We start from the raw sequence: 15,136 nt of genomic DNA, 5'->3' as shown, positions 1-15,136 counted from the left end.
ATGAGTACAAGACACCGAAGCACTTTTGGGCAGAAGCGGTTGAGACAGCTTGTCATGCAACAAATCGCTTGTATCTTCACAAGCTACTCGGCAAGACGGCATACGAGCTCCTCACCGGTAACAAACCCCAAGTTGGATACTTTCGAGTATTCGGCTCAAAGTGCTACATTCTTGATAAGCATCGTCGTTCTAAATTTGCTCCTAAGTCTCATGAAGGTTTCCTACTAGGTTATGGCTCAAACTCTCACACTTACCGTGTCTACAACAATTTCACCCGAAAGGTTGAAGAGACGGTAGATGTGAAGTTTGATGAATCTAACGGCTCGCAAGTAGAGCAATTGCCAATTGATGTAGGAGACAAAGATCCTTCGGAAGCAATCCAAGACTTGTCTATTGGCAAGGTTCGTCCAACGGAGGTGAAGGAGAGTACCTCGTCCGTCCAAGTGGAAGCTTCTACTTCACGACAAGGTGAACCAAGAGTTGATACGGAAGCATCCACAAGTGGGACACACCAAGATGAAGAAAACGAGGAAGTGCATCAAGATGAACGTCAACAACCTCCTTCTCCACCACGACAAGAGAACGACAACGCCAACAATGAAGAAGGCCAAGAAGAAGAACAAGATGAAGAAGATGTTCAACGAAGACCCAAGCAAAAGCTTTCACGAGTTCGAGCAAGAATTGCTAAAGATCATCCCGTCGAGCAAATCTACAATGACATTCAAACCGGGAGAATCACTCGCTCTAAAACTCGTTTAGCTAACTTTTGTGAAAACTATTCTTTCATCTCTAGCATTGAACCTATGAAGGTTGAAGAAGCATTGGAAGATCCGGATTGGATAAATGCTATGCATGAAGAGCTACATAACTTTGAGAGGAACCAAGTTTGGACATTGGTTGAGAAGCCCGACAACAACCACAACGTCATCGGTACCAAATGGGTGTTTCGCAACAAGCAAGATGAAGATGGACAAGTAGTTCGCAACAAAGCACGTCTCGTCGCCCAAGGCTACACACAAGTCGAAGGTATGGACTATGGTGAGACTTACGCTCATGTTGCTAGACTTGAGTCCATTCGCATCTTACTTGCCTATGCTAATCATCATGATATCACCTTGTACCAAATGGACATTAAAAGTGCTTTTCTAAATGGTGAAATAGAGGAGGAAGTTTATGTTAAGCAACCTCCCGGCTTTGTCAATCCTAAGAAACCCAATCATGTTTACAAACTTCACAAAGCTCTTTATGGTCTTAAACAAGCTCCTAGAGCATGGTATAAATGCTTGACCAAGTTCCTTATTGAAAAAGGCTTTGAAATTGGGAAAATTGATTCTACTCTTTTTACTAAAAGGGTTAATGGAGAACTATTTGTGTGCCAAATCTATGTTGATGATATTATATTTGGTTCAACTAACCCTCATTTTAGTGAAAAGTTTGGGAAGCTAATGTCGGAGAAGTTTGAGATGTCTATGATGAGTGAACTCAAATTCTTTCTTGGGTTGCAAATCAAGCAAACTAAGGAAGGTACCTTTGTTTCTCAAACGAAGTACACCAAGGACTTATTCAAGAAGTTCAATATGCAAGAATGCAAAGGTATGTCTACACCCATGCCTACTAGTGGACATCTTGACTTGACCAAAGATGGTGAACCGGTTGATCAAAAGGTTTATCGCTCTATGATTGGTTCATTGTTATATCTATGTGCTTCACGTCCCGATATCATGCTAAGTGTGTGCATGTGTGCACGATATCAAGCTGCTCCTAAGAATGTCATCTTAAGGCCGTGAAAAGGATAGTGAGATACTTAATCCATACACCAAATTTTGGCATTTGGTATCCTAAGAGGGCCTCTTTCGATCTTGTTGGCTATTCCGACTCGGACTATGCCGGAGACAAGGTTGATAGAAAGTCCACTTCGGGTACTTGTCAATTTCTTGGTAGATCTCTTGTATCTTGGTCCTCCAAGAAACAAAACTCGGTATCCTTATCCACCGCCGAAGCGGAATATATTGCCGCTGGTTCATGTTGTGCTCAATTACTTTGGATGACCCAAACTCTTAAAGATTATGGGATATATGTGAGACATGTTCCATTGCTTTGTGACAATGAAAGTGCTATCAAAATTGGTCATAATCCTGTGCAACATTCTCGAACTAAGCATATTGAAGTTCGTCATCATTTCATTCGAGATCATGTTGCTAAGGGTGACATTGATCTTAAGCATGTTCGCACCGAAAAGCAATTAGCGGATATATTCACTAAACCTCTTGATGAGAAAGTGTTTTGCAGGTTAAGAGGAGAATTGAACATCATTGATGCTTCAAACTTGGAGTAGAAACTCCATTGGATACATGTAAGACATGAGCTTATGACTAATCCTTGATATTTCTCTTATGATGAAAATCTTATGTCTTGGATATATTTGTATCTTGCATGTTATCTAACCCATGTAGGTACTTGGTGGAATCAAATTCCATGAGATTGTAATCTACTCACATCTTGAGCAATCTCTACATCACCAAGTCTCTACACTATGGTGTTTGAAGACGAGGAAGCACGAAATCACTCCAACATATCCTTTGACAAATTCTATGTTGAGCTTCATGATTATCATTTTTGGATACACAAGTGCTCTTCCTTGCAAGAACTAACCCATGTAGGTAGATGGACTCAAATTCCAAGTGGTGCTCCAAATTCTTGATGAGCTACATCAACCTTGAGCAACCCACACAAGTTCAACTACATGGACAACACCACCAACCAAGGTGTGTTATTCCATCTTAGAGAAGCTTTACTCCAAGTCATGAGCAAAAGCAACTCGACAAGATGTGAATACATCAAGATGCTTAAACAAAAAATGACAACCCCATTTTGAGCTTAAACGATGAGTATGACCTATGATCAAGTGATCTCACTTGACTCCTAAGTCAATATACTCTAACATAGGTGACTTTGTTGCCGACCATCTCTAGATGAAGTTCTCATATGTTCTTTTCTGTGTTTTTGCATTTGTCTCATGCATATTTGTTTCCCCTTTCAGAAAAAACTTCATCTAGATTTCTTTCTGTTTGCTCTGCATTTTTCTGCATCCTATTCATTGCATATCTTTCAGTAAATTCCTTGAAAATCTTTGTGAGATCTTACTAGTCTAGTGAGCTGAGGTGACAAGTGTTTTCTCTGTGATGAACTCGGTTTCACCGACTTGTTATTTTCGGCCTCACCGAATCCTTTCGGTCCAACCGAAGCAACTCACTCGGTGCCACCGACTTCATAACAGGAAAAACAATTTGCCACATAATTCTGTGTTTCTTCTGATCCAGCTCCACTCAATGAATCTTGTCCTCTAAAAGCATCACATTTTTATCATTGCTTTGTTCTGTGTCTCAAGGACAAAACCATTCGACAGATTCCAGAAGACCCTTCTTGGAAATTGATGTCAAAGGGGGAGAGAGAGAACATCAAAGCTTATCATTTGAAGAGAGAGAGAGAGAGAGCATCAAAGCTTATTACCTTCTTAAGGGAAAGAGATATCATCTCCTAAAGGGGGAGAGAGATATTCAGGGGGAGAGGATACTTAAGTAGAAAGTATTTCTCAAGGATCCCAGATGCTTAGTGTTCAAGAGGAGAGATGTCCACATGTCTTCTTGAGGGGAGAGACATGTTCATATGTTCTGTTGTGACTATTTGCATTAGCATGCATTAGCTCTGATCATCATTCATATCTTTTAGCTCTGTTTTTTCAGCTCTGATTTTCTATTCCCTATCTTCTCCCAGTATCCCATATAGATTCAGGGGGAGCAAGTCATCTAAGGGAAAGAAATCATTTAAATTCATTGCATATCTTTACTCTTGGGGACATGTCTAATCCAATGTGGTACTTAGTACTCACTTTCTACATGTCATCCCAATCTTGGTATTCTTGTGGTTTCTTTTGTTTGCTCTGGCTAGTAGATGTATTTGCGTTATCTAACCTTGTTTACGCAGGTTCATCCCATCCCATGCCAACTCAAGACTTAAAGGTAAGTATATGCATCACAATCATGTGTATGAGGAATTCTTGCTGATGTACATACTGTTTGCAAGAAGGACTCATGAGCATGAAGGTATTTTCTTTAATATTCTTGCTCTGATGGATATGGCCAAGATACATGTAACACATTGCCTGCTCTATCATGTCTATGCTCTCACATGCTTCTAAATTCCATATTTACATGATTGCTTACATGTAGGGGGAGCCTATGCTTGTTACATGTCTTTCCAAAGCTTTACTTGCTATTCCTTATATCTTTATCTAAAGCTTTGATGTATGTTGCCATCAATTACCAAAAAGGGAGAGATTGAAAGCACAAGTGCTCCCTAGGTGGTTTTGGTAATTAATGTCAACATATCTCTTGTTGGACTGGCACTTTTATCTAGCATGTTTCAGATAAGTTCAACAATGGAGTGGCATGGACTAAAGGATGTGGGAACTCCTTCAAGATGCTAATGACAAAGGATTGGCTCAAGCTTCAAGATCAAGACTCTTCATTTTACATTTTAGTGGTCCAAGATCACATTGAGTCTATAGGAAAAGCCAATACTATCAAGGAGGGATGAGGCGTTGCTTAATGAGCTTCTTGCTTCATGTGCTTAGTGATATGCTCCAAAACCCTCAGCTACTTTCTCACTTCCACAAATGACCTAAACCTAAAGCCAAAATCGGTCACACCGATTCTTCCTATCCGGCGCCACCGATTCCATAAGTCATAGCCACTGCCACAAACCCTAAGCAAATCGGTCTTACCGATAGGGATCTCGGTCTCACCGAGATGGGATTGTAACCTCTCTGTGTATGTTCATTATCAAATCGGTCTCACCGAGTTTGAGAAATCGGTACTACCGAGATTACAATGCAAACTCTCTGGATAACTTATTACCAAAATCGGTCCCACTGAGTTTGAGTAATCGGTCCCACCGAGTTTACCTGACCAACTCTCTGGAAAGCTTATTACCAAAATCGGTCTCACCGAGTTTGTGTAATCAGTCTTACCGAGATTACGTTATGCCCTAACCCTAACTGAATCGGTCTCACCGAGTTGCATTTCGGTCCCACCGAAAACCCTAACGGTCACATTATTTGCTAAATCGGTCCGACCGAGTTTAACGATTCGGTCCCACCGAGTTTGGTAGATTGTGTGTAACGGTTAGATTTTGTGTGGAGGCTATAAATACCCCTCCACCTCCTCTTCATTCGTGGAGAGAGCCATCAGACTGAACCTACACTTCCAGCATACATTTTCTGAGAGAGAACTACCTACTCATGTGTTGAGGCCAATATATTCCATTCCTACCATATGAATCTTGATCTCTAGCCTTCCCCAAGTTGCTTTCCACTCAAATCTTCTTTCCACCAGATCCAAAACCTATGAGAGAGAGTTGAGTGTTGGGGAGACTATCATTTGAAGCACAAGAGCAAGGAGTTCATCATCAACGCACCATTTGTTACTTCTTGGAGAGTGGTGTCTCCTAGATTGGCTAGGTGTCACTTGGGAGCCTCCGACAAGATTGTGGAGTTGAACCAAGGAGTTTGTAAGGGAAAGGAGATCGCCTACTTCGTGAAGATCTACCGCTAGTGAGGCAAGTCCTTCGTGGGCGACGGCCATGGTGGGATAGACAAGGTTGCTTCTTCGTGGAATCTTCGTGGGTGGAGCCCTCCGTGGACTCGCGCATCCATTACCCTTCGTGGGTTGAAGTCTCCATCAACGTGGATGTACGATAGCACCACCTATCGGAACCACGCCAAAAACATCCGTGTCTCCAATTGTGTTTGAATCCTCCAAACCCTTCCCTTTAATTTCTTGCAAGTTGCATGCTTTACTTCCCGCTGCCCATATACTCTTTGCATGCTTGCTTGATATGTATTGTGAATGCTGAAATTGTGCCTAAACTCCACTTAAACTTAAAGAATCTTAAAAACTATAACTTTGGTACTTAGTGTCTAATCACCCCCCCTCTAGACACCTCTTCTCAAGGTCCTACAGCTCAGTAAAAGGATACTCAAAATTATGAAAATAATTATCACTACTTTTTATAACATAAGTATCATCACAATAATCATCATAAGTAGCAACTTTGTTCTCATCATAGATAGGAGGCATGCAATCATCATAGAAAATTTGATGATTCGAATTAGGGGGACTAAAAAGATCATCTTCATTAAGCATATCATCCCCAAGCTTGGGAGAACATTAATTGCAGCAAATAAATTCTCAAACATGTCATTCTCATCAAACATAGTATCCCCAAGCTTGTGGCTTGGCATATCATAAGCATAATCACTCTCATTATTAATATAACTAGCATGGTGGCCCACGCAATTGCGTGGCTAGCATTCAAATAATTTGATTATTGATATCTAATGTATTGCTGATTATGATGGTCCATTTCAGCTTCCCTGCTACTCCCCAAAATCTTCAGCTGTAGTCTAGATTTCTTGCCACATTACCATTGAGGTGATAAAACATTTAGACATGTGGTGCAAAACCCTATTAACTGCACTACGTAGTAGTGGGCTCTATAATTGAACTTGTATCCTTTCTTCAAACTCTGGAATTAGTGGTGTCTTATCACTCCCAGAGTGATTTTGTCATTCTTAGGTACATTAAGACAGATTTATGATGTAACAACTGGATGCATAATGGCATTCTATACAGATTATGATATTTCTTGATCAGTTTGTGAAGGAAAACTATATTATGATCAATCAGTGGTGTCTTGTGAATATTTACATCGTACATGTTGAAAATTATCTAAAGTTTTAAACCATACATGATGATGAATAATTGAAGAATTCATTTAATAAGTTTTGAATTTGTGAATATTATTTAAAGTTTTAAACACAATACATAATGATGAATATTTGTGTTTTGGGGTCCCCTTCATAATATTTCTATTATCAAGCCTCTATATTGTCTAGCATACCTGACTTTGTATCCAAATATGTGTGTACACTCTTGAAACGTGGGTGTATATGTACCATAATAAAACAATTTAAATCTTAGCCTAACTTATCCACTACTTAACCAGAAGCACTTACACGGTCATCATAAGCTTCAAAGCGTTTTCCAAAATGCATCTCTTTTTTCTCTATCTATAATTTGTGAATATCTTTACCGCCCCTGTTGGAACTACTTCTTTGTATAAAATCGGCACAACCCTAATAGGTCAAAACAGTAGAATCTTTCAATTTTTGATGTATATTACATTTTTTTTGTAATGGGTCAAAACAGGAGATTCTGTTTGTCTAATCGCAGTACCAGTATGCTATTTTTATAAAATATAGATAAATAGTGGATTTAATGGTTTGAGCAGGCCAAAAAGACAAAGAAGTAAAAGCTACTTGAGGCATCCAACCAAAAAAATTCATCAAAATCTGTTGTCATGTATTCTGCAAACCTTGACCCAAAAGGATCTGACACTTTATAAAAAAAATGAAAATAAGAAATATATACAAAATGACTAAAGTTCTTCTCTGGGAAAAGACTGTTGTTTAACATGAATCGACACTGTAAGCATTATTTAGTTATTGTTTCCAATATCAATGGACATGATAAACTGCAGCAATATTTTACTTTTCTAAGAAAATACCGGTAGTTGCAATTTAGCCATCTTTAATTAAGAAATTTATTTGTGCAATATACAAAAAAAAAAACCCTGTAAATGTTAGGAAACTCAATGGCCGTGTTATTGGATAATTTTTAAATAACAGAACACATTGCATACTCTCGTCATATTGATTTGGTAGTGGCGATGTTGTCATTTTTTGATAAGTCAAAATTCCAATGCTTTACTTAGGATGCCTACTTATTCCGCCCAAAAGAAGAAGATGCATACTCTCGGCCAGCCACCATAATGTGACGGTGCACCAATTGCAACTGAGACTCATCATAGCGCTTACAACAAATATCAGGAAGGTAAAAATCTGTGTGTTATAAAAGAACACTGTCTTTTCTTCGGCGCTTACCTCTAGCTGCCATCTCATCCAAGTATTCAGCTGATCAGCTACCAGATTGTTACACCGATTGAGAGTGCACTTAGTGCTGAAAAACGGGTTACCTTAACACATATTCTACAGCTCTGTTGACTCGCTAGACTTTCAGATTTAGAATTATCTTGGGATAGTAACTCAGGGGTTCAGCAAATGGGAGATATTTTTTTATTCTTGTACTCTCTATCTAGTCCTTCCATGGATGCAAAATCTTAATTACCAGCTTATCTCCAACCCATATTTCCAGCATGCATATACAAAACCTGAGCTCTGTAAGCAGTGTGTAGTGAATGCAAGATAATGGATGGTGAACATTAGAGGTAATCTTAATTCTTACCGTCAAAGTCATCGACATATATAAGGCATGTAAGGTGCAAATCATAGTCCAGTGCAGGCAATACTCTTGAAGCTTGTAGGACTTGATGCATGTGCTCATGATGTTTTATCCCCGCGGGTCCTCCTCCTATTCTTTCCGCCCTGGTCGGTTTTTGTTCAGATCAGCCCTCATGTCCTGATAGGAGGCGTGACCTAGTCATAGGCGTGGAAACTGGAGACCTTCGCTGGTTCTGTATATGGCGGTGCCAGATCGCCGGCCCTTTGCCTTCCTTAGCATACGGGGGCATATGTGGCAGAGAATTCTTCAACCTATCCGATTCTGCTCGCTATTTTGAGAGAGAAAACTGCGAGGCTGCATCAGCCTATGTCAGAGAACGCTGAAGACGGATATTATCTCCCTTGAGTTATTGGAGTATACATGTTATAGACGTTTTTTTATTTTGGAATATTGACGTGGTTGTTTTGATTACGTTTCTCTTTCCTTCTCTCCCTCTCTTTCCTTCTAGTCATGTTTTTCTTTTTGGAATATTGATGTGGTTGCTTTTATCACGTTTCTCCTTACCTTTTCTATCGCTATTTCCTTTCCTAGCTTTTAAAGATCCGTGAAACCCAAAATCCTGTACATGGTCATCACTTTTGCTAGCCATCTATGCATATACGTGACAAAACATGAGCGTTCAATACGTTGGTGCGTACATATTTAGCGTGTTACGTAAAAACTTTAAATCTCAACCATTATTGTTCTAATCCGACGGTGTAAATAATATTAGTATATGTGGATGAACGTGATGGCTTATTTGTCTTCTCTAATATATATATATTAGATGAATAGCACCAACGGTATAACAATTGCTATCATCATAATTTCCCAAGTTGGTGCCAAAAAGATTTCGAAGATTATAAGAAGTATCATTATCTTCCCAATCATAATCATCACAACAAGCAATAGGCATAACAAAATCATCATCAATAGTTCTCTCGGACATTGCGCCATAAGAAATAGAAGCAATATTATCATCAAGTGCATCATCTTCCACAATTATTTTTGATTCACTTTCATGAGGCACAACAATAATAGGAGCAACATTATTTGGGAGAGATTCCTTTTTACCTCTATTCTTTCTTCTTTTCTTCTTCTTCACCACATCATGTGTAGTTTTAATTAATTTTTTCGAGCTTCTTGTTGAAGAGATTGGTTGGATAGGAAGCTCCTCCTCGTTACCTGATTCATCATAAGAAACACTAGGAGGGTATTGGGAAATATTTTACCTTTGATTAGTACTCTCTTCATATTCTATTTGTTTTCTTGTCTTTAGATAGTTGGCAATATAAGGATTGTCAATGCAATTTATAGCACAATACATTAAAATTTCCTCTCGATCAAAATCAAGAAATCTCTTGAGATTAAATTTTGGGATACCCTCAGTTATACGTTTCATTTCTTCATACCCCAAAATAAGACTAAACTCTTTCTGATGCTCAAGGGTAATCAAGTTATCACAATTTTTCGACACGATTTCATCATGAAACAAATAGCATTGGAGATTTAAACGACCATATTCATTGCAAAGTTCACAAGGATGTCGAGAAAAATTAAATCTTCCAGCACAATCATCTAGCCTATCTTGCAACTTTTTAGTTTCTAAATATTTATGCTTTTTACAATATCTATCTTCCCTTTTTGGTGTGTGTTTGCACTCCCAATTTACTCCGCAAAAATTGACATCCTTGTAGGAGACATCATTATCATGGCTAGTGTAATCATCATTAGTATCATGGATATTCAAGGAATTCATACTAGCAATATTGCAATCGTGCTCTTCATCCAAAGTTTTTATGCCATAAATTTTATTCAATTCTTTTTCTAGCAATTGAGCACAATTATCGAAACTCTTATTCTCAAGATAGACATTATAAAGATAACGAACAATTTGAGGTAACCCAATCTCCATTTTTTGTAGTTTTCTATAAAACAAAACTAGTGATAGAACAAGAAACTAAAAGATTTAATTGCAAGATCTAAAGATATACCTTCAAGCACTCACCTCGCTGGCAATGACGCTAGAAAAGAGCTTGATGTCTACTACGCAACTTTATTCTTGTAGACTCGTGTGGGGCCTCCAAGCGCAGAGTTTTGTAGGACAGTAGCAATTTTCCCTCAAGTGGATGACCTAAGGTTTATCAATCCGTGGGAAGTGTAGGATGAATATGGTCTCTCTCAAGCAACCCTGCAACAAAACACAAGAAATCTCTTGTGTCCCCAACACACCAAATACAATGGTAATTTGTATAGGTGCACTAGTTCGGCGAAGAGATGGTGATACAAGCATAGTAATGATAATAGATGTTGAGTTTTGTAATAGGAACAATAAAAAACAAGGTAGCAATTGATAAAACGAAGCAAAAACGGTATTGGAATGCTTGAAAATGAGGCCTAGGGTCCGTACTTTCGCTAGTGCAATCTCTCAACAATGCTAATATAATTGGATCATATAACCATCCCTCAACGTGCGATGAAGAATCACTCCAAGAGTTCTTATCTAGCGAAGAACATAAGAAGAAATTGTTTGTAGGGTACGAAACCACCTCAATGCTATTCTTTCCGTTCGATCTATTCAAGAGTTCATACTAAAATAACCAAAGCTATTCTTTCTGTTCGATCTATCCAAGAGTTCATACTAAAATGACACCATATGATACACGCCAACCAAATCTAATGTCACCTAGATACTCCAATGTCATCGCAAGTATCCGTGAGTTGATTATGGGATATGCATCAAACATTTTCATATTCATAATACTCTATCCAACACAAAGAACCTCAAAGAGTGCCCCAGGATTTCTACCGGAGAAACAAAGACGAGAACATGCATCAACCCCTATGCATGAATTACCCCAATGTCACCTCAGGAATCCGCGAGTTGAATGCCAAAATACATATCAAGTGAATCAATATAAAACCCCATTGTCACCACGGGTATTCACATGCAAGACATATATCAAGTGCTCTCAAATCCATAAAAGTATTCAATTCGATAAAACAAAATCTCAAAGGGAAAACTCAATTCATCACAACAAGATAGAGAGGGGAGAACACCATATGATCCAACTATATTAACAAAGCCCCCCGATACATCAAGATCATGCCATTAAAAATACGAGAGAGAGAGAGATTAAACACATAGCTATTGGTAAAAACCCTCTGCCCCGAGGTTAGACTACTCCCTCCTCATCGTGGTGGCCGTTGGGATGATCAAGATGGCCACCAATGATGATCTCCCCCTCCGGCAGAGTGCCGAAACGAGGTCTAGATTGGTTTTTCGTGGCTACAGAGGCTTGCGGAGGCGGAACTTCTAATCTAGGGTTATTTTTGGGGGCTTCTCTATTTATAGGATTTTTTGGCATTGGTTTCACGCGAAGATGGGCCTCGAGGTGAGCACAACCCACCGGGATGAGCCTTGGCCCCCTGGCGTGCCCCAGTGTCTTGTGCCCTACTCCTTCATCTTCTGGTCCTTCCACGAAGCTTCAGGGTCTGTTTTGTTCCAAAAAAATCATCAAAAAGTTTCAGCTCATTTTGAGAACTTTCATTTCTGCACAAAAAACAACAGCACGGTAGTTCTGCTGAAAACAATGCCAGTCAGGGTTAGTTCCATGCAAATCATACCAAAACCATATAAAATTGTTGTAAACATGGCATGAATACTTCATAAATTATAGATACGTTGGAGACATATCGCTCTCAAATGACAAAAGCCGTGCACTAACTCTGAGTAGCCACCAATTTATGGTGCAGGGGGTGGGCTATTTATAGCCAGGAGGCAACCCGACATGATATGTATGAAATGACCCTAGGACGCTAAGGAACCAACATGTGTCCAATAGTCGGATTTCAAACACACGTGGTAGCTTGGCTTGGACTGCAAGCAAAGCTGACTCATCCAACTATGGATAAGGTTTGCTCTCATTTTCTTCGCTCGAAGACATATGATTTTGGTTGAGCATCACTTCAGTCATCTGACTTTGTTCACTTGGACCCCACTTAATAGTACAGTGGTTCCTATGATTCAAGAAAGAAGTAAAGGGAACTATGAGAGAAACTATGTCTTCGCACTCCATAGTCTTCAAGTGAATGTCTTCATCGTCATTATCTTCAACGTGAATGTCTTGACGAACCACTATTGTCTTCAATGTCTTCATACATTTTTAGGGGTCATCTCTGGTAGGTAAACCGAATCAATGAGGGAATACTACCTGTGTTATCCTGCAATTCTCACAAACACATTAGTCCCTCAACCACGTTTGTCGTCAATACTCCAAAACAACTATGGGTGGCACTAGACGCACTTACAATCTCCCCCTTTTTGGAGATTGGTGACATATACTGGTTGAAGTTTTCAACGGGGATAAAAGTATGTGAAAGTTTAAGTACATAGGCATTGTCTTCATAGGTTGTAAGAGGTTCCCCCTGAAGATGTGCATATAAGTAGTTTTCCTTTGAATGAAAATGCACATGGAAGGTTTTGCTTTGTGGAGATCTTCTTCAACCATGAAGACAATTCATCATGCATATATGAAAGTAATGAAGATAATGACATGCATAATGAGAAATGGGCGTCTGCAGAATGACTTCATGCGGGATTTATCATCGCACCATAAGGTAGCAGCAAAAGTGGCAGACGACCATCAAGTTTAAGTGTTGCAACTCAAAAACCAACAGTTTCAAGAATGAGAGTTATAAGAACTTAGCAAAAATAAGCACCCGACCCAAATGGATCCGCTTGAAGACTATCAACTAATATGCTTCTATCCCTTTTGTCAGTAAGGACCAAAAAGGTTTGAAGAATAGAGTATCTACTTGTTCCCATGACGTGTTGGTGAAGATGTTGGAGCAGCAGGGTCAATGTTGGAGTTTGTGGTGCAGAGGGGCCTGATCCAGAATCTTGGTACAGTGAAGCCATCGCTGGTGAAGTGGCGTCTCATCTATGACTCACGCAACCATAGTGGGAGGCGAAGATGAATAGTCTGAATCTTCAAGTGATGGAGTTGGATGGCAACTTGCAGATTGTGGATGCGTGAAGTCAAACTTGAATCATTCAGTGAAGCCATCTTCTTGAAGACCATCTTCAGAACAGAGCATTGTTAGGCTCTTCCAGGACCGCCGACAACCTTCAAGTGCAACAAAGGAATTCTTGGTCGCAAGGTTGTGAATACGATTGATATCAATAAGAAAGCTCCGCATTTGGCACTTCTACAAGAAGCTCTCTGTCATTCAGGACACGAGCATGCTTCTGAGGCCTTTGTGCTACCATGCTGGATGTTACATCAGTGTTGGCACGATGCGGTAGACGAAGCTGACCAGCAAGAGGACCAGCAGGAGCAGGGGGGTTTGGCACATGAACACCTTCAATTGGCTCACAGAAGCTTTGAAATGCGGCATTATCTTCGCGTATTGGCTCCTTGGCAGACACAAGATAAATATCTTCATGAGACATGTCCACTTCAGGCAAGAATACAACATGGTTGCGTGCTGAAGCTTGATAGTCGATAGTTGAGTGAAGCTTTATCAGCCGCATAACCCATGGTGCATAAAACATGAGGCCAAAGAGATCAATGCCTGAAGCTACCAACTGTCTGATCAAGAAATCTTGAGTGTTGAACCTGATGCCATTGATGATGTAGAAGACCCATGTCTTCATGGTGCCTTCAAGCTTGGCGTCAGGAGAATATCCCCTGATAGGCCACAGAGTACGCCTCAAAATGTGATATATCATGCGGGGCAAGTACTCGAGGTCTTTGACAAAGAATTCCTTGGGATTTTTGATGTCTACTATGCAACTTTATTCTTGTAGACACGTGTTGGGCCTCCAAGCGCAGAGTTTTGTAGGACAGTAGCAATTTTCCCTCAAGTGGATGACCTAAGGTTTATCAATCCGTGAGAGGTGTAGGATGAAGGTGGTCTCTCTCAAACGACCCTGCAACCAAATACAAGAAATCTCTTGTGTCCCCAACACACCCAATACAATGGCAAATTTTATAGGTACACTAGTTCGGTGAAGAGATGGTGATAAAAGTGTAATATGGATGGTAGAAATATATTTTTATAATCTGAATAAGTAAAAACAGCAAGGTAGCAAATAGTAAACGGGCACAAAAACGGTGTTGCAATGCTTAAAAATGAGGCATAGGGTCTGTACTTTCGCTAGTGCAACCTCTCAACAATGCTAACATAGTTGATCATATGATTATCTAGGCCCAACCCTAAGGGAGGGGGGCGAACAGGGCGGCTGGCCCGAGCCCCCAGGTGCCAAGGGGCCCCTAATTCTTCTCTTAATTGGCCTAGAATGCTGATCTATTGCCTACTCATGCGACCCCTAAAAAAAACTCCTGCGACCCTTTCCCTAATTTCCTCGCCTTCCTTCTGGCTACTGCTATGAATGATGGCAATTGATTAATAGATCAGTTATTGCATGCAATTAATTCAGCATGGTTATAATGAATCCGCTCTTGATTTCCTTCCTTAATCTTTGTGCAAAAAATGCTTTCCTTAATCCACAAGCTGAAACTTGTGCGCCCAATTTATGGGGAAAACAATACCAAGGGAAGTGACAATGGCACATACGGGCAAGAATAGATCAAGATCGTGATGCTTGATATCCATCTACTATGCGTCCATGGTGCCGCCTTGGGTCAGAGCAGATCTAGGCTAGAGGAGGGCTGGAGTGCCGCAGATAGCATCGCTGCCTTGCACGAGACCACACTGACGAGAGGCTAGAT

Source organism: Triticum aestivum, chromosome 6B (assembly GCF_018294505.1).
Source record: "Triticum aestivum cultivar Chinese Spring chromosome 6B, IWGSC CS RefSeq v2.1, whole genome shotgun sequence".
NCBI classification, from domain to species: domain Eukaryota; kingdom Viridiplantae; phylum Streptophyta; class Magnoliopsida; order Poales; family Poaceae; genus Triticum; species Triticum aestivum.
The sequence above is the reverse complement of the archived record's forward strand: the minus strand, read 5'-3'. Positions refer to the sequence as shown.